Genomic DNA, 13,989 nt, shown 5'->3' on the forward strand with positions numbered 1-13,989 from the left:
TTAAGACTTATGTACACTAATTTGTTAAGTTTAACGAGACGAGGAGACGGAACAAATGTTAGATTAGTGTTATGAAAAATTATGTGGGAGCAATGATATGACTGTTTAGTTGACTAACGTTTGATATTTTTTTTTATTAATAATAAAAGGTAATTGCTAAGTTAATAATTTAATCAAAATGCAAGTCTCTAGCTGATGCGGTTGACTTAAGTACGGAGTATGTGAGAAGGTACAATAATTAGCTCATATACTAGTTATTATTCTGTGCTCATATTAAAATATGCTTATCATTTTACTTCACCTTTACAAAGTTCACTGCCACAGAATACAGACCAATACATTATTACCTAACCAACGTTAAAAACCGGCGACACTGAAAGTTGTATAACTATTTGAACGGCCAAGCAGATTTAGATAGTAGAGTGGCTAAGAACACTCGTAGTGAAATTACCTATGACAGTTTTACCGTTCGGGTATTAAGCTAACCTTCATTGGGGATTAAAAAGGTGTAGTCCTATGCTCTTAACTCCCAACTCTCCAAAACAGAGATGGACATTTTGATTCCTATCGTAAAAAGTCTATCCAATTTCGCTTCAGCCTTGATGAGTCCGAGCGAAAACGACCGAAGCCTTTTAGCATGGCGCTTGAAACTGTCTCTCGTGATCTTGACAGGGACTTTGCATAAAGCTTGAAGAAGGGTTGAGTAGGCTCTGTATTACGTAGCTTATGTTGTGACGACGGTTTTTTGCTGAAAACTGAAAAAAAAAATGGTTTGCCCCAGCTGTTTATTTACGAGTACTGTGTAGTAATACCTGCCTATGTGTTGTTATGGTTATGGAAAATATATTAGTATCTTATACGTTCATACAAAGAGTGTTAGTACCTATATATTAAACCCAAAGGGTGACTCTTTTCGTAATTTCGACCTACAATAATTGTATTTTAGGTTTTTTTTAAATGTTAGAATTTTTCGGCTTACAATACCTTTTAAGGTCGTTTTTCTTTCTAAATAATAGACATAAATAATCCTTACTAATCCTTACTTCCTTACTAATATTATAAATGCGAAAGTAACTGTGTCTGTCTGTCTGTTACTCTTTCACGCCAAAACTACTGAACGGATTTGAATGAAATTTGGTATACATATGGTCTAGACCCTGAGAAAGAACATAGGCTACTTTTTATCCCGCAATTCCCAAGGGAAAACTTTTTAAGGGGAAGCGAAGCGCGCGGGGACAGCTAGTAGTAAATAAATACTTATTCTTGTTAAAGAACATTTCGTAGTCAGGAGACATTTAGTTATTCATCTCTTACCAAAACATGTAAGTATTTTTGTTGTATTACAATTTATACTAGTAAATAATACAGAGTTAGTACATAATAATATAGTAAATTCTAAAGCCATCAAAGCAACCACTAAACTTCACTTAAGTGTGACACGGAGTCACATTGGCATTAATCGGGGTGCCTTCGACCAAACTGCCTTCAACTCTCATTAGCGGGCGAGCATTTTAGTCGAATCCTCAACACCAACCGACCTCTTTGGGGCAATATCGTCACATTTACAACACTGTTCATTTTACCCAGTCCTTTGCTTCAGCTTTAGCGTGATTCGTAAAGCGAGGTAGTAGAGATGGTTTTGTTTAAGCAAGTTGGTTGGAAAAGGACTAGGATTTCATAGTGAACTGGTGATTCCTTGAACTTTGGCTGTTTACGCTGACAAAGTGATGGGCTCGGGCTAATTGCTATTAATTCGTATTTTCGTGGCCACCGGGAAATGATAATTTGGGTCATCGGTTCTCGAATAATGGGAATAGGACTGTTAGTTTACGAATAGGATATGTTTACACAATTAATTGTTTCTTGTAGCTAGTTGTTTTATGAGAATACACGATAGATTTTATACATGTCCTAGTTTGCAATAATGATAGATAGAAATTCTTAAAAATATATACGACAACAATAAAATACGTTAATGTTGTAATTTTCCTAATGCAACAATTTTTAAGTGACCAATAAACGAGTATTACTCAAATCCTGAAGGAATGGAGATTCTTGGAGCCGAATTCTTGGTCTTTACTAGGATTGGGAATATTGAAATAATAATTATTAAATACGTTTTTAATGTTGGTAATCGTGATATGTATAGCTATCTGGCTTATTGGTACTACAATTAAACACCTATAGTTTAATTTATTAACAAAGCATGATTATTTAATAACGCTCATGACATACCTACTGTTTTAACGTTCTTCAGAAAAAACCCTTTACGAACTTTTGTAGACGTTTCACTCATAGAAGAATTTTTGCAGCTACAGAAGTGAAGACTATGAATACGGAAAAGGCTCCAAGAAAGAGCTAAGGACAGCATCATTTCATTTAAAACGTCTCTTAGAAAAATCGCGTTTTCATCCCCAGTAATGGTCGGTCTTTCTCGAACATTTTAATTAACTTCGACTGCAGAGTGCTTTTTTAGTTCCCGGATGAATTATTGAAACCGTCCCGGGGGATATCGGGTTTCTTTGTTTCCCAAATATCAGTTTCCTGAAAATAATAACTCTGAATGAAGTGAATGTGCGGTAAATTCAAACGAGGTTTACGTTAAGGATTTCAGTTAATACTTAGGTCTGAAATACTTAAGTAGGTATATTTATAGCAAATCATAATATCAGGTATCAATAATTATTATAGGAACTTATTTATAATAAGTGTACGCTCAAAGGGGAAGCACTTTGTCATTCAAACATCGATTGATGAACACAATTTTGACAATAAAATATACAGCGGCATTAAGTTGAACATCTACTTACCTACCTTATTTACTCTGAGTTAGCCTGCGTTTTTTTAAATAAATGTATATGTGGGGACATCTCACACACAGCCATCCGACCCAAAGTTAGGCAAAACATGTGTTAAGGTTAAGGGTGTCGGACAGCTGATATATCTACACAAATACAGATAGATACATACTAAATATAAATATCAAGACCCAAGACCCGAGTACAAATATCTGTCTTTAAACAAATATTTGCCCCAGCCGGGAATCGAACCCGGGACCTTCGACATAGCAATCAGTCTCACTAACCACTACATCATTCAGCCGTCAAATTTACCATCTATTTACTACCCCGGGAGCCGAAAGAGGCTCTGAAGCTATATACATCGGATGAACGTGTCACACGACACATAAGCAAGTTTATGGGACAACAAACAACTTTTATTCCTGTGCTAAGTATGCAGGGTTGAGATATACGACCTATCATTGTGCATACTTGATCATCACATCTGAGTATACAATACAGTAGGCTGAAGATAAAAGTTTATTGTTATGGAGTTGTTCCTCTTTGTATGGAATATTGAGGAAAGCCGAGGACAGAGAGTTGTGATGCTCTTTGTTAGAGGGATATGTCCAGTGTGGACTATTACAGGATGATAGTTATAGAATTACCTGATTAGGAATATCAAAGTTACACGCATTTGAAGGTACTCGTAGCAATATATTATGTATGTATGCCTAATATCTTTAGTCGAATATAAATAGTAGAAAATCCGTACGGATACCGTCCTATATGAAATGTACTCAAACCTATTTCCTTTGGGTTTTTATTGCGTATGTTTCGTACAAATTACTAAATAATTTCCTTAATGGCAATTTTATTCCTAAAAGTAACATAGGTACCTAAGTAGTGTTTTGTTTTGGTCACCGAATATTAATTTCCCAGACTATCCGAATAGGAATAGATTCAGTTGGTAAAACTACATTTTCTATTCAGAATGTGTAGTATGTAGTGCAAATTGAATACAAAACAGGTTCGGGGAAAACTATACGATCACGTAGAGGTAGGTGTTGGAATGATGAAATAAAAACACTTTTTGCTTTCAGTTTTCAGGAATGTAGGTCTGATTATCCCTTTTACCAGCATTGGTTAAAATCTGGCCACCCCAATTTAATGTTATGCTATTGAAGGTCCAAAACCTATGATTTCTTTTTACTTTTCTAACAATGTGGTGTGTGTAAGCTGATTAAAATTATGACCTGCAAGTAAAACTCTTCAAAACTCATATCAGGTTATTTAAACTGCATGTTTGGTTATAACGAATTATATCTGCACTAAGTATCTACTAAATATGTTATGAAATTGTCGAAGTACGTACAATTATTTATTTACGGTACACAGTAAGTCAGTAAGTAATACATATATTTATCTCTACACGAGCACAATTTCGTAAAAATCTACAAAACCAACATTTACATACATAATCATTTATTTACCCAATAAACCTCTGCCAAAAAACATACTTTACGATGTTTCATTTAACCTTTAGCTTTAAAGTTGCAATTTCAACAAGTTAATATTTCGATGAATCATTGGCTAATAAGAGGGGTTTTAAAAAGTTATTGAGTATGAACCTGAGAATTGCCTTCAACATCACAGCAGGACGCTACGAAGCCTGTTGGCTTTAACCTGCCCCTGTCTTATACTTATAATAAACTGACAAGGCAGAAATACGATTGGATAACGCTTATGTAGGAAGAATCGGAACTTAATTGTATGTTGGTCTGTCCTGATTTTCATAGTTTTACAGACTGCTGCATGCTATACATTACATTTTTTTTATTACTTATAACTTACTTTCTCGGGAAAAGTTCCGGTTGACCTCGCTCGTGTTGTTAAACTTTTCAGAAGGATACAATTACTATTTTACAAAGTTTATCTAGTCATTAGACAACCTGAAATACCTACATAGTAACTTTTTATAGGATGGTGCAAAAAATTGATTTTAAACTGAAATTTATGTTTTTTAGAATAAACACAAGAAGGGTTCGCTCTTTAGATTAAAATTCAATAAGTTATTCGTGTTGTAAACACTAAAACTATTCAATATAAGTAATTATTTACACAATTACGAGTAAATTCAAGTAAAACCGCAGACGAAAAGTAAGCTACGTATTTCAGCAATAAGACAAAATATATCATATTATGGTTCATAAGTAACTACCTATAGGCACCATTGCTGTGTAGTGAATCGTGAGCTACAATTTATTTTTGCGTGTCACTGCTCGATAAAATGGCAGAGCGCATAGTAAGAATAGTTCCTACAATAAAACATTTCTGCAATGCATTCTATCTACACTCACGTGCAATGAAAAGATTCCACTGAGAAAAACATACATTATTTACTCCTAAACGGAAAAAGCTAGCTTTATGACGCTTTCTACAACATTGAAGTATATTTAACGGAGCGTGAGGTTATTATTATTATTATTATTAAATCATTTATTGCAGACTGTAAGTCCATAAAAAGTTAGTTACATAAATTTCTTAAAATATAAATATTAGTAGGTACAAAAACAAAAAAAAACAACAAACAACAAACAAATATTAAATGACTAAAACAAGGTAAAAACAACATAGAAAGAAACTTAAATTACCAACTAAACACAATATTTTGTTCAAATTTTAAATGAAATGTTAGAAAAAATTGGGGTTGTTTGGTGTCGGCTTTTTGTGAGTGGAACTACTTAATTTCCATGAGTGTATTAGGTATTAAGAAAATATATATTGTATAAATACACACTGTATTTGTATTCATAAATGTACCTGCACTGTACTATTTACCTACCAATTCGTACGTAAGTTGACTGATAAGTCAAAGATGTTGGAAAGATAGTCTGCTTTGTGTACTATACAAAGCGTCAATATACCTAGTTATAAGCATATATTTTTTTACAATAATATTTATTCAATATAAGGTTAGGTATTTCAACAGTAAAAACCACCTTGCTATTTCTACTGATTCATGCCAAAAATACATGTTACTTACCTAATTCGTCATTATTATAATGCCAAGACACGCGTTTATCTTTAGAAAGCATTTCACTATACCGTTCATTAAACACAAGGAAAAATATTCATAAATGATAAATATATACCTACTGGTCAAGTTTTCGACTATTTGACTTTCTACCAATGTGCCATGACAGTCAATACGTGAATGGGTTTGTATGAATCCGAGTTTTTGACTGTTTGCAAAGCTTCTGATGTTCCATAACGTTAAGTCAATACTTGTGTATGGATGTATGTATGAGTTTATATGGACCATTACAAGTTGGAGTATTTGTTCAGCCATCTCCATGCTTCTCATATGAATGTTGACCGAAGGCTCATAAATTCACTATGTTAATGCTATTTGAAAGATGACGTAATCTGTTTCGTAGGTATGAAGAAATAGGTAGATGTCAGAGAAAATATGCTATTATACGAACCTACGCAAACTCTACTCGTATCTAACTAATATGCATAAATAGATCAATCAAAACACGCAAGAATACCAAAAGGTCTAAAATAATGGCAGATTCATTTTATTATTTTAAAAATAAAAAAAAATAAAACAGAAAAAAACAACTTTACACATTTTCTTCTTATAAAGTGGAAGTGAAGTATGACTTTGACTAACACACAATGTCCGGTAATATTTGTATGGCAAAATCAACTGATTTCCACTTCATCGATCTCAAGAAGGCAAACATTCACATATTATTATGTGAATAACTGTTTAGAAATCAAACATGAGGCAAGACATAAATCAATTTAATGAGTTCTTAAATAATTCATATTATTATATTATTTCAGCGATCGTCCCACAAACAATGACACCCACTCTCTGTGCGTAAACTTTTAATATATTATAGTTATATAAAGTGTTAGTGTTTACTTTAAAAATGATAAAGACCACCCGGCCAGGTACAGATTGACTAACAAAACTTGAATGTGGTGATTAAAGCTAAACATCCACCATTCGGTATCGTACGAAATTCACAAAATGTGCGTCCACAGGTTCTACCTTTTTTGGCATAAGATTTTTTTGCCTAATCTCGTATTGCATAGTAACGTTTGGTCAAAGTCTCGTTACGCCGAAAATCGTATGGCATAAATCTCGTTTAGTATAAAGTTATTTCGCATAACATTGTTTAGCCTAATAATGGTATGGCCAAATCTTGAATAGCCTAATAATGCTATGGCATAGGTTTATACAAAGTAATAATATTCGTTTGGCTTTAACTTTGACGGAGCGTCTCCCTACATAGCGCAAACTGGTGCCTTGTATTGTTTCCGCTGTTTGGAAAACGCTCCGCTCCGCTTCGCTGCGCTCCGCTTTGGTTTTGATGAACATGTGCACCTAACACGCTCCTCCTCGCTTTGCTCGTCGTCGCACCTATTTTTAGGTTTCGATCTCATGGGGTTTGTAATAATTATATTGGTCGTTAACTTTCGATTTTTTGATCATACAATATCGTGATTTTCGGGATGTACGAGAAAAATACCACAATTTGTACATTTACTACATACTTAATATATTATTTATTAAGATATCATTAGGAGAAACAAGATTATACATAGGTATAGACGAACATAAATTTGAGCAAACGAAACTTAGGTGTTTAAAGATTGTGCCTAAAAAGTTTTAGACGAAACGAGCCTTATGCCACATAAGTCTTGGCAAAGTGATGGTTCGGCCAAAAAAGTTTAGACCATACGAGTTATGCGAAATGAGTTTTGGTCAATAAAGATTATGCCAGATGAGCGGAACCCGCGTCCACATCATCGGCATTTCCGACGCCGTTTCTCCATACATTTATTGAAGTCCGTTTGGTGCGATACATACGTTGCTGGGAGCACTGACGACACAAATATTCTAAAGCGTCTAAATATTTTAATAAATGAATTTAGGTACTTTAAAGTTGGTAATTTTCATATAATGTTTGCTACACTTTTTAAATCATTTATTACTCGTGAAACTTAGGTTATCTCTAGTAAAACAAGCCATTGAAATATCTAATTATCCTTAAAGCTTGTCCTGCATTACTATAACTTGCTTAATAAGTTCTTATTAACGTCGCCACTGTTTAGTTTAACTTTCGTACATCTTTAGTCAATCTGTATTTGTACAAACATTAGGATGATCCTCTTTAGCAAACAGCAGTTGGTCTGCCTCAAAACAAGTGGCACATAACAAGTAAACACTCGAAGATCGAAGAAAGAGTTCGTATACCTTTTTAATTTTATTTTTCTTTTATTCTCATGCTGTGACGATGTGCCAGACTGCCAGTGCTTTTAAGTTGAAAGGAGGTAACAGTCTTTTGTTTGTAATTAGAAATGTAGAGAACGTTTGAAAAGATCTGTGAATGTAGGTATTTTTTGTGTTAACTAAATATTAAGTTACTTAGGTGTGAAAATTATTAATTTATGGCTATTCTGTAATAAAGATTTAATTTTAGTTTGACTAGTGCGCGATTCGAGTTGTGTCAGAGTGGAAAGAAAATATAAATATTTTGCTTGAGCTTCAGCTGTCTCAAGTTTCTTTATGCATAAACTCACATGACCGAAGAACAAGAAGGCGATTTAACTATATTTTAACACCTACTTTGATAATATAATTGTATGTAGCAAATGCCAAAAGTTTTCGTAGCACGCGCAACTGTGTCCATCAAAAACAAAACCCGCCTCCATTTGTCAGTCCATAAAAAACGGCTCCGCATAAAAACTATCACGTTCCAAGACGCATAAAAACTTCGAACGACGTTATCACCCCCCGAAAAAGCGCACTCGGAAAACGCTCCAAGGAGACTAGACGGAAAAAGTTCCTTTTCCGGGCCCATTCCATATTTGAAACACTTCTTCAGTTTCCATGCCACAGAGTAGAAAACTTTCTAAAAAAGATAGTTTATTCTTACAGCATCTAAGCTTATCGCTGTGTTCTTTTGTTGGCTGTGGTTTGGTTTTGCATGCGTCGTTCTAGTCTGTATGGAAAGTAAATGTATTCATGATCCCCCGGTCGTGATAACAGTCACGCTATCGGAGTGATGGCACCGTAGGCGCCCCTTTGCCTATTTGTAATTTAGTTAAAAATATGGAAACAGATAACTGGAAAGGGCTGTTTTATTCATAGCTTCGTTGTAACTTGTTAATCGTCGCATATTTGTTTGTTTGAATTTGAATACGTTTTGGGATGAAGTGGTTAATGTCGATAAGTTAGCCTTACCCAGGGTAGTTTTTTTGAAAGTAGATTACTTATGACAAAATACTAGGGGATGTGAGTCCTTTACAGGTAAGCCTTATTTAAGGTGAAACGGAGCTCGCGGTCAAATGATTCACCTATAGCTAAACACGCAATCATATTGCACTAATAAGTCTTTACAATCATATAATTGAAACTAACAATGAACAAATAATAATCAGTAAATTGAATAACTCCTGCTCCTACATTCACCCACATTACTTCTGATTTATATGACAAATCAATTATACTAATAATCGTTATCATTAATAACCATATCTTTCCTGAATTTATGATATTGTTATGACTGTAGGTCTGTTGCCTTATTTGCATTCCAGTTCGATGCTACGTTGAAATATTGCTAAAAGGAAGAGCGTTCCAATCTTTATGACACTAATAATATTTCCTGCAGGCATTTATTTCATAATCCTTTTGAAATAATTGTGGTGTGCGGTTTGTTTTATATTTTGTTGGATACTTACTAGGTACAAAGAGATACAAATATTTTATGAACTATCTATATTAATACGAAATATTATTATGTAAGACCTATGTAGAGCTCTCGTGATTTATAAGCAACCATGAAGCAACAAATGTACAGCGAAAAGCGGTCTACAACATTTGTGATTACAGACTTGAGCATAATTTTGTATGTTTGTATAAATACAAAGAAATTACTATTGAAACGACATTATACTCGTAAATACGAGTTACAAATTACAACAACTTGCCACAATAGGTATTAGTCACACTGAGTAATAAATCACCAAAATCCGACTAAATAGATAGACACAGTCTTACCGATTCTACTAAATTATGTTTCTGTGATGTTCTACCGAGAAAAATCCCTTTCAATGCCACGACATCATTTTAAAGCATAGCAATTTATGTCGTATTTCTGTAACATTACGATTGAATGTTCATTAGTAAAAATTAAAATCTTTTGTCATGCCGTCCCTGTCCGCGTAGGCCATAACTATCACTAAAATAAATTTAAATGTCACAAAACGGAGACAATGTGACATCTAGCCCATGTTTTTCCCAGCTTTTATATTATCAACTTACCTGCCCTGTACAAATATTTTTAGTAAGTAGTGGAATAAGGTCCGGAGTATAAGGTTGCGTGACTATCCCCCTACACCTTGGAACGTGTAGGCCGGAGTAAGTAAGCCTGCTTTACTTGGGTGGGTAGGTACTGTAGGGGAATAAACTTTGTTTCCTCTTTCTATGTGTCTGTCTATGTTGAGAAAATGAACTTTTCAAAGGTAGGTAGGTTTAGGTATCCTTTTTTAACCAACACTAAAATAAAAGAAAAATTCCTCAATTTAATGTTTTTTTTTAATAATATAATAATTATGTACATCGGTATATAAACGATCGTAATTTTTCATAAGAAGATCAAACACAGTGAGATCAGTCACAGTCACAGTTTTATTGTTCCTACTCTTATATTATGTGTGACTGTACAAGTGTACACCATCCAATCATAGGTGGTAGATGTTATTTCAAGCTATTAAGGGTTATTTTCGTTTGTATAGATGGCGCTAGTATCCTTGCTGTAATCGACACCGATGTCATAATACCGTGTTTCTAGTCAGCCATGACTATAGATTGGCAAGTTTCTTGGCGACCCTCCTTGCGGGGTGAAAGACGCGGAGGGGACGAGGTACCCAAGACGACAGCGGGTAGCGGGAGGGTAGCGGTGGAGGGGAACGCGTGCACTGCATGTCATTGTTACGGCAGTCTCGGCCGCGCAGCCGAGGCGGCCACATGTCTTATATAGTCTGTCATAATTTGAGTGCGACCCACATGAGATCATTGATCCTGAGACCATTAGTCTTAGGATGAGTGTTGAGGCCTTTTTAATATTATCATTATATTATTATTAGGTATCTATAATTCGTCAACAAAATAACGTTAAAAACAACAAATCGTATAATGTCTCAATATAGGGGCTTCTTGTAGAACAGCGTACCGGTTCAGTCATGCTACGCGGCTAAAGGTTGGTACTGCGCAGTCAGATACGAAAAAGTAAACAACAAAGACGAAGAGTCCATATGACAGTGCGTCAGTTGTCAGTTCTTGTAACTATGAAAGCCATTGAAAGCAACCAAAATTTATGTGATTTAATGAAAGTAATTAATGAGCAAAACACAGAGAAAAATTACAAAATTGATGAAATTTTGAAAGAAAATGGTCATATCGTGCTTCGCCTACCCCCATACCACCCGGAATTAAATCCTATTGAACTTGTGTGGCGGTACGTGAAAGGCGAGCTCGCAAGAACGTCGAATGACTCTAACTTAGATAAAGAGATAAAAGACTTAGAGTTGCTTTTCTCTAATTATTCGCCTGAAAAGTGGAGAAATTGTGACGACCATGTCATAAAAAATTAAGACGAATATTATAAATCTGATAGAGTATTTGACGATGTATTGGACAGGTATGTTATTGTTTATTTATAATTTAATGTAAATTAAACATAAAATATTATAGGTGTACACTGAACTAATATGACTGGCGTACATTATACTTCAAAGTAGGTATAATGTTTTTTGGTTTTTGTCTTAGATTTATAATTGAAGTTAATGAAAACGATGATGAAGATGAGGATGACGACGACGATGAACAAGTTCAAACAGAGAGTGAACATGAAAGTGACATGGAAATTGATTTATAAAATAAAACACTTTTACATAAATAAATTCAAATTGGTAGATATTCTGAAGGTAAACATAAAAATTTTAATGCTGTCTAACTATAAATTTTAAGCTAAATATGACATTTACGGGAACACTCATAGAATAAAATTTTACTTACGTCAGAAATAGTTACAAGCTATCCCGAGATTAATCCGGGCACACTTTTCTACGTGTGTAGCATGTCGTGCTACCTCGCCCCCGCCACTTCTTTCACCCCGCAAGGAGGGTCGCCAAGTAACTTGCCACATTATAATGCCTTTAAGGGTCGTAATAATCGCTATTAAATGAATAAATTACTAGTTACCTGTGTGTTGTTAAGTTAATAATCTAGAGTTACAGTTTGTTTAATACCAATTTAATGATTTGATTGTATAGGATAGGATTATAGTGTAATAACTATAATACACTAAGTAAATTATAATCACATAGCATAGTTGTTACTATTTAACATTAGTATTAAGGAAAAGCCATACTTAAATTAATCCTTAAAGACTTCCCAAACTATTAAGCCATGTACCTGTATTGATGAATTATTTTAAAATAACAAAACATTTTGACAACCTAATTATTACAACAAGGCACTAAATTAACCTGACCAAATTTAGAAGCAGACTGCTCGTCCCAAAATGAGCTACAATCTACAATGTCCCGCTCCAGTTGATACAATAAACTTACCCTAAGCCAGTCTCGGGGTCGTAAAAGGTGATGCTACTAAGTTGAATGCCCTTCCGTCTCCTATATTATGTGGAAGTCAGAGATCAAATTGCACCGACGTCGTATCATGAGAGCCTGGTGGTTTAGATAGATACTAGTAATCTCTAGAGCCAGACGAATGGGTTTTTTATATCATCTATGTAATCTTAGTGTCATTAATTTAACTCTTAAAAGAGTTGTAACCTGAAGCCGTATAGGTACAGAAACAAAGCTGGAAAATTATAAGCGCTTTTTCATATAAAGTTCATATTTTCAGTGGTGGTCTGGTAGTTTTAAATAAATTCATTCCCACACTTCAGTAACTTCGGTAGGTTCAATATATCTGAAAGCAATATCTGGCACATAGACGGGGCATGAGCACCGAATATCTGCCGATATCTCGCTAAACTAACACCTGAAGTGTTCAGTGGAAATTGGAAACCGTAACTCAACTAGTATTAGGGTAAAGAAAAGCCCGTAGAAGAGCCATCTGCAGTCTTATCTACAGCTATAAATATCTTGAGCCTGCCTGAAGAATAGACAAAGGTACAGGGGAAAGAAAATTGGTGAGAAATGTAAAAAAAAAATATTACTAAAAGTTGCCTTAATGAAATATATGCAAGCGAGTAAAGTCCATTGAGGTGGGATTTATAATAAGTTTATTATGGATAAAGACACCGGCGGATTAAGAACCAAATGCTTCATTATTGAAATAAAAAAATATAACACTATTTTAGACGTAGTGTGTGTAGTTAACGTTTAACCAATTCCCTTGCACAGAGATAAAAAATAAAGGTGAAAAACTCCGAGATAAAACTTACGTACACCACAACAGTGCATATTTTCTTTTTTCCATGTCCAGATATAAACAAAATACAGGCAAAGGCGCAAGGCCTGTCTGGGTAATGGATAATTCATGCACCCTCGTCTTCACGAACCGAAATTTTAAAGTATTTTTGTAATTAGGTATTTTACGGCACTTTTGCTTTCACCGTGAATTTTAAAGTTTGAATTTCTTATGAAAAGATGAATTTTAGCATAAAATTTCGGCAGGTGTGCTTACAATGCAAAAGTTTTTATGTATTTACCTATACCAGTACTGTGGTATTTATTCTGTATTTAATAGGATACCTCTTGTTGCATTGAAATTTGGATCTTTCCAATTTGTTGGTAAGTATGTAATAGCGGTTTTTTTTTTTTTTTTTTTTTTTTTTTTGTATGTAATAGCGGTTTTGATCAGAAACTGTTATAGGTACCTATATCGTCTGAATACTTTTGCCTTGCTATAGAAACGCACGACAGACACCTACGTCAGTACAAGTACAGTTCCAATTCCCTTGCATAATTTTCATTTCGACAAAGCCTCTCTCACAAAGCAGCCCTTGTCCGTGCGACAACAATGCGACTTACATTTGTTTTCTGTCACATCACAACGCGGCCGTTCCGTTCTCCTAATGACGCCTCTCTACTCGCATTTCTCAATTTTTCTTCCGCCGCCACTTGACTTCACGATGACGAGGGCTCTCCCGTCTAT

The sequence above is a fragment of the Plutella xylostella genome, chromosome 6, assembly GCF_932276165.1.
Source record: "Plutella xylostella chromosome 6, ilPluXylo3.1, whole genome shotgun sequence".
In the NCBI taxonomy this organism is placed as follows: Eukaryota; Metazoa; Arthropoda; class Insecta; order Lepidoptera; family Plutellidae; genus Plutella; species Plutella xylostella.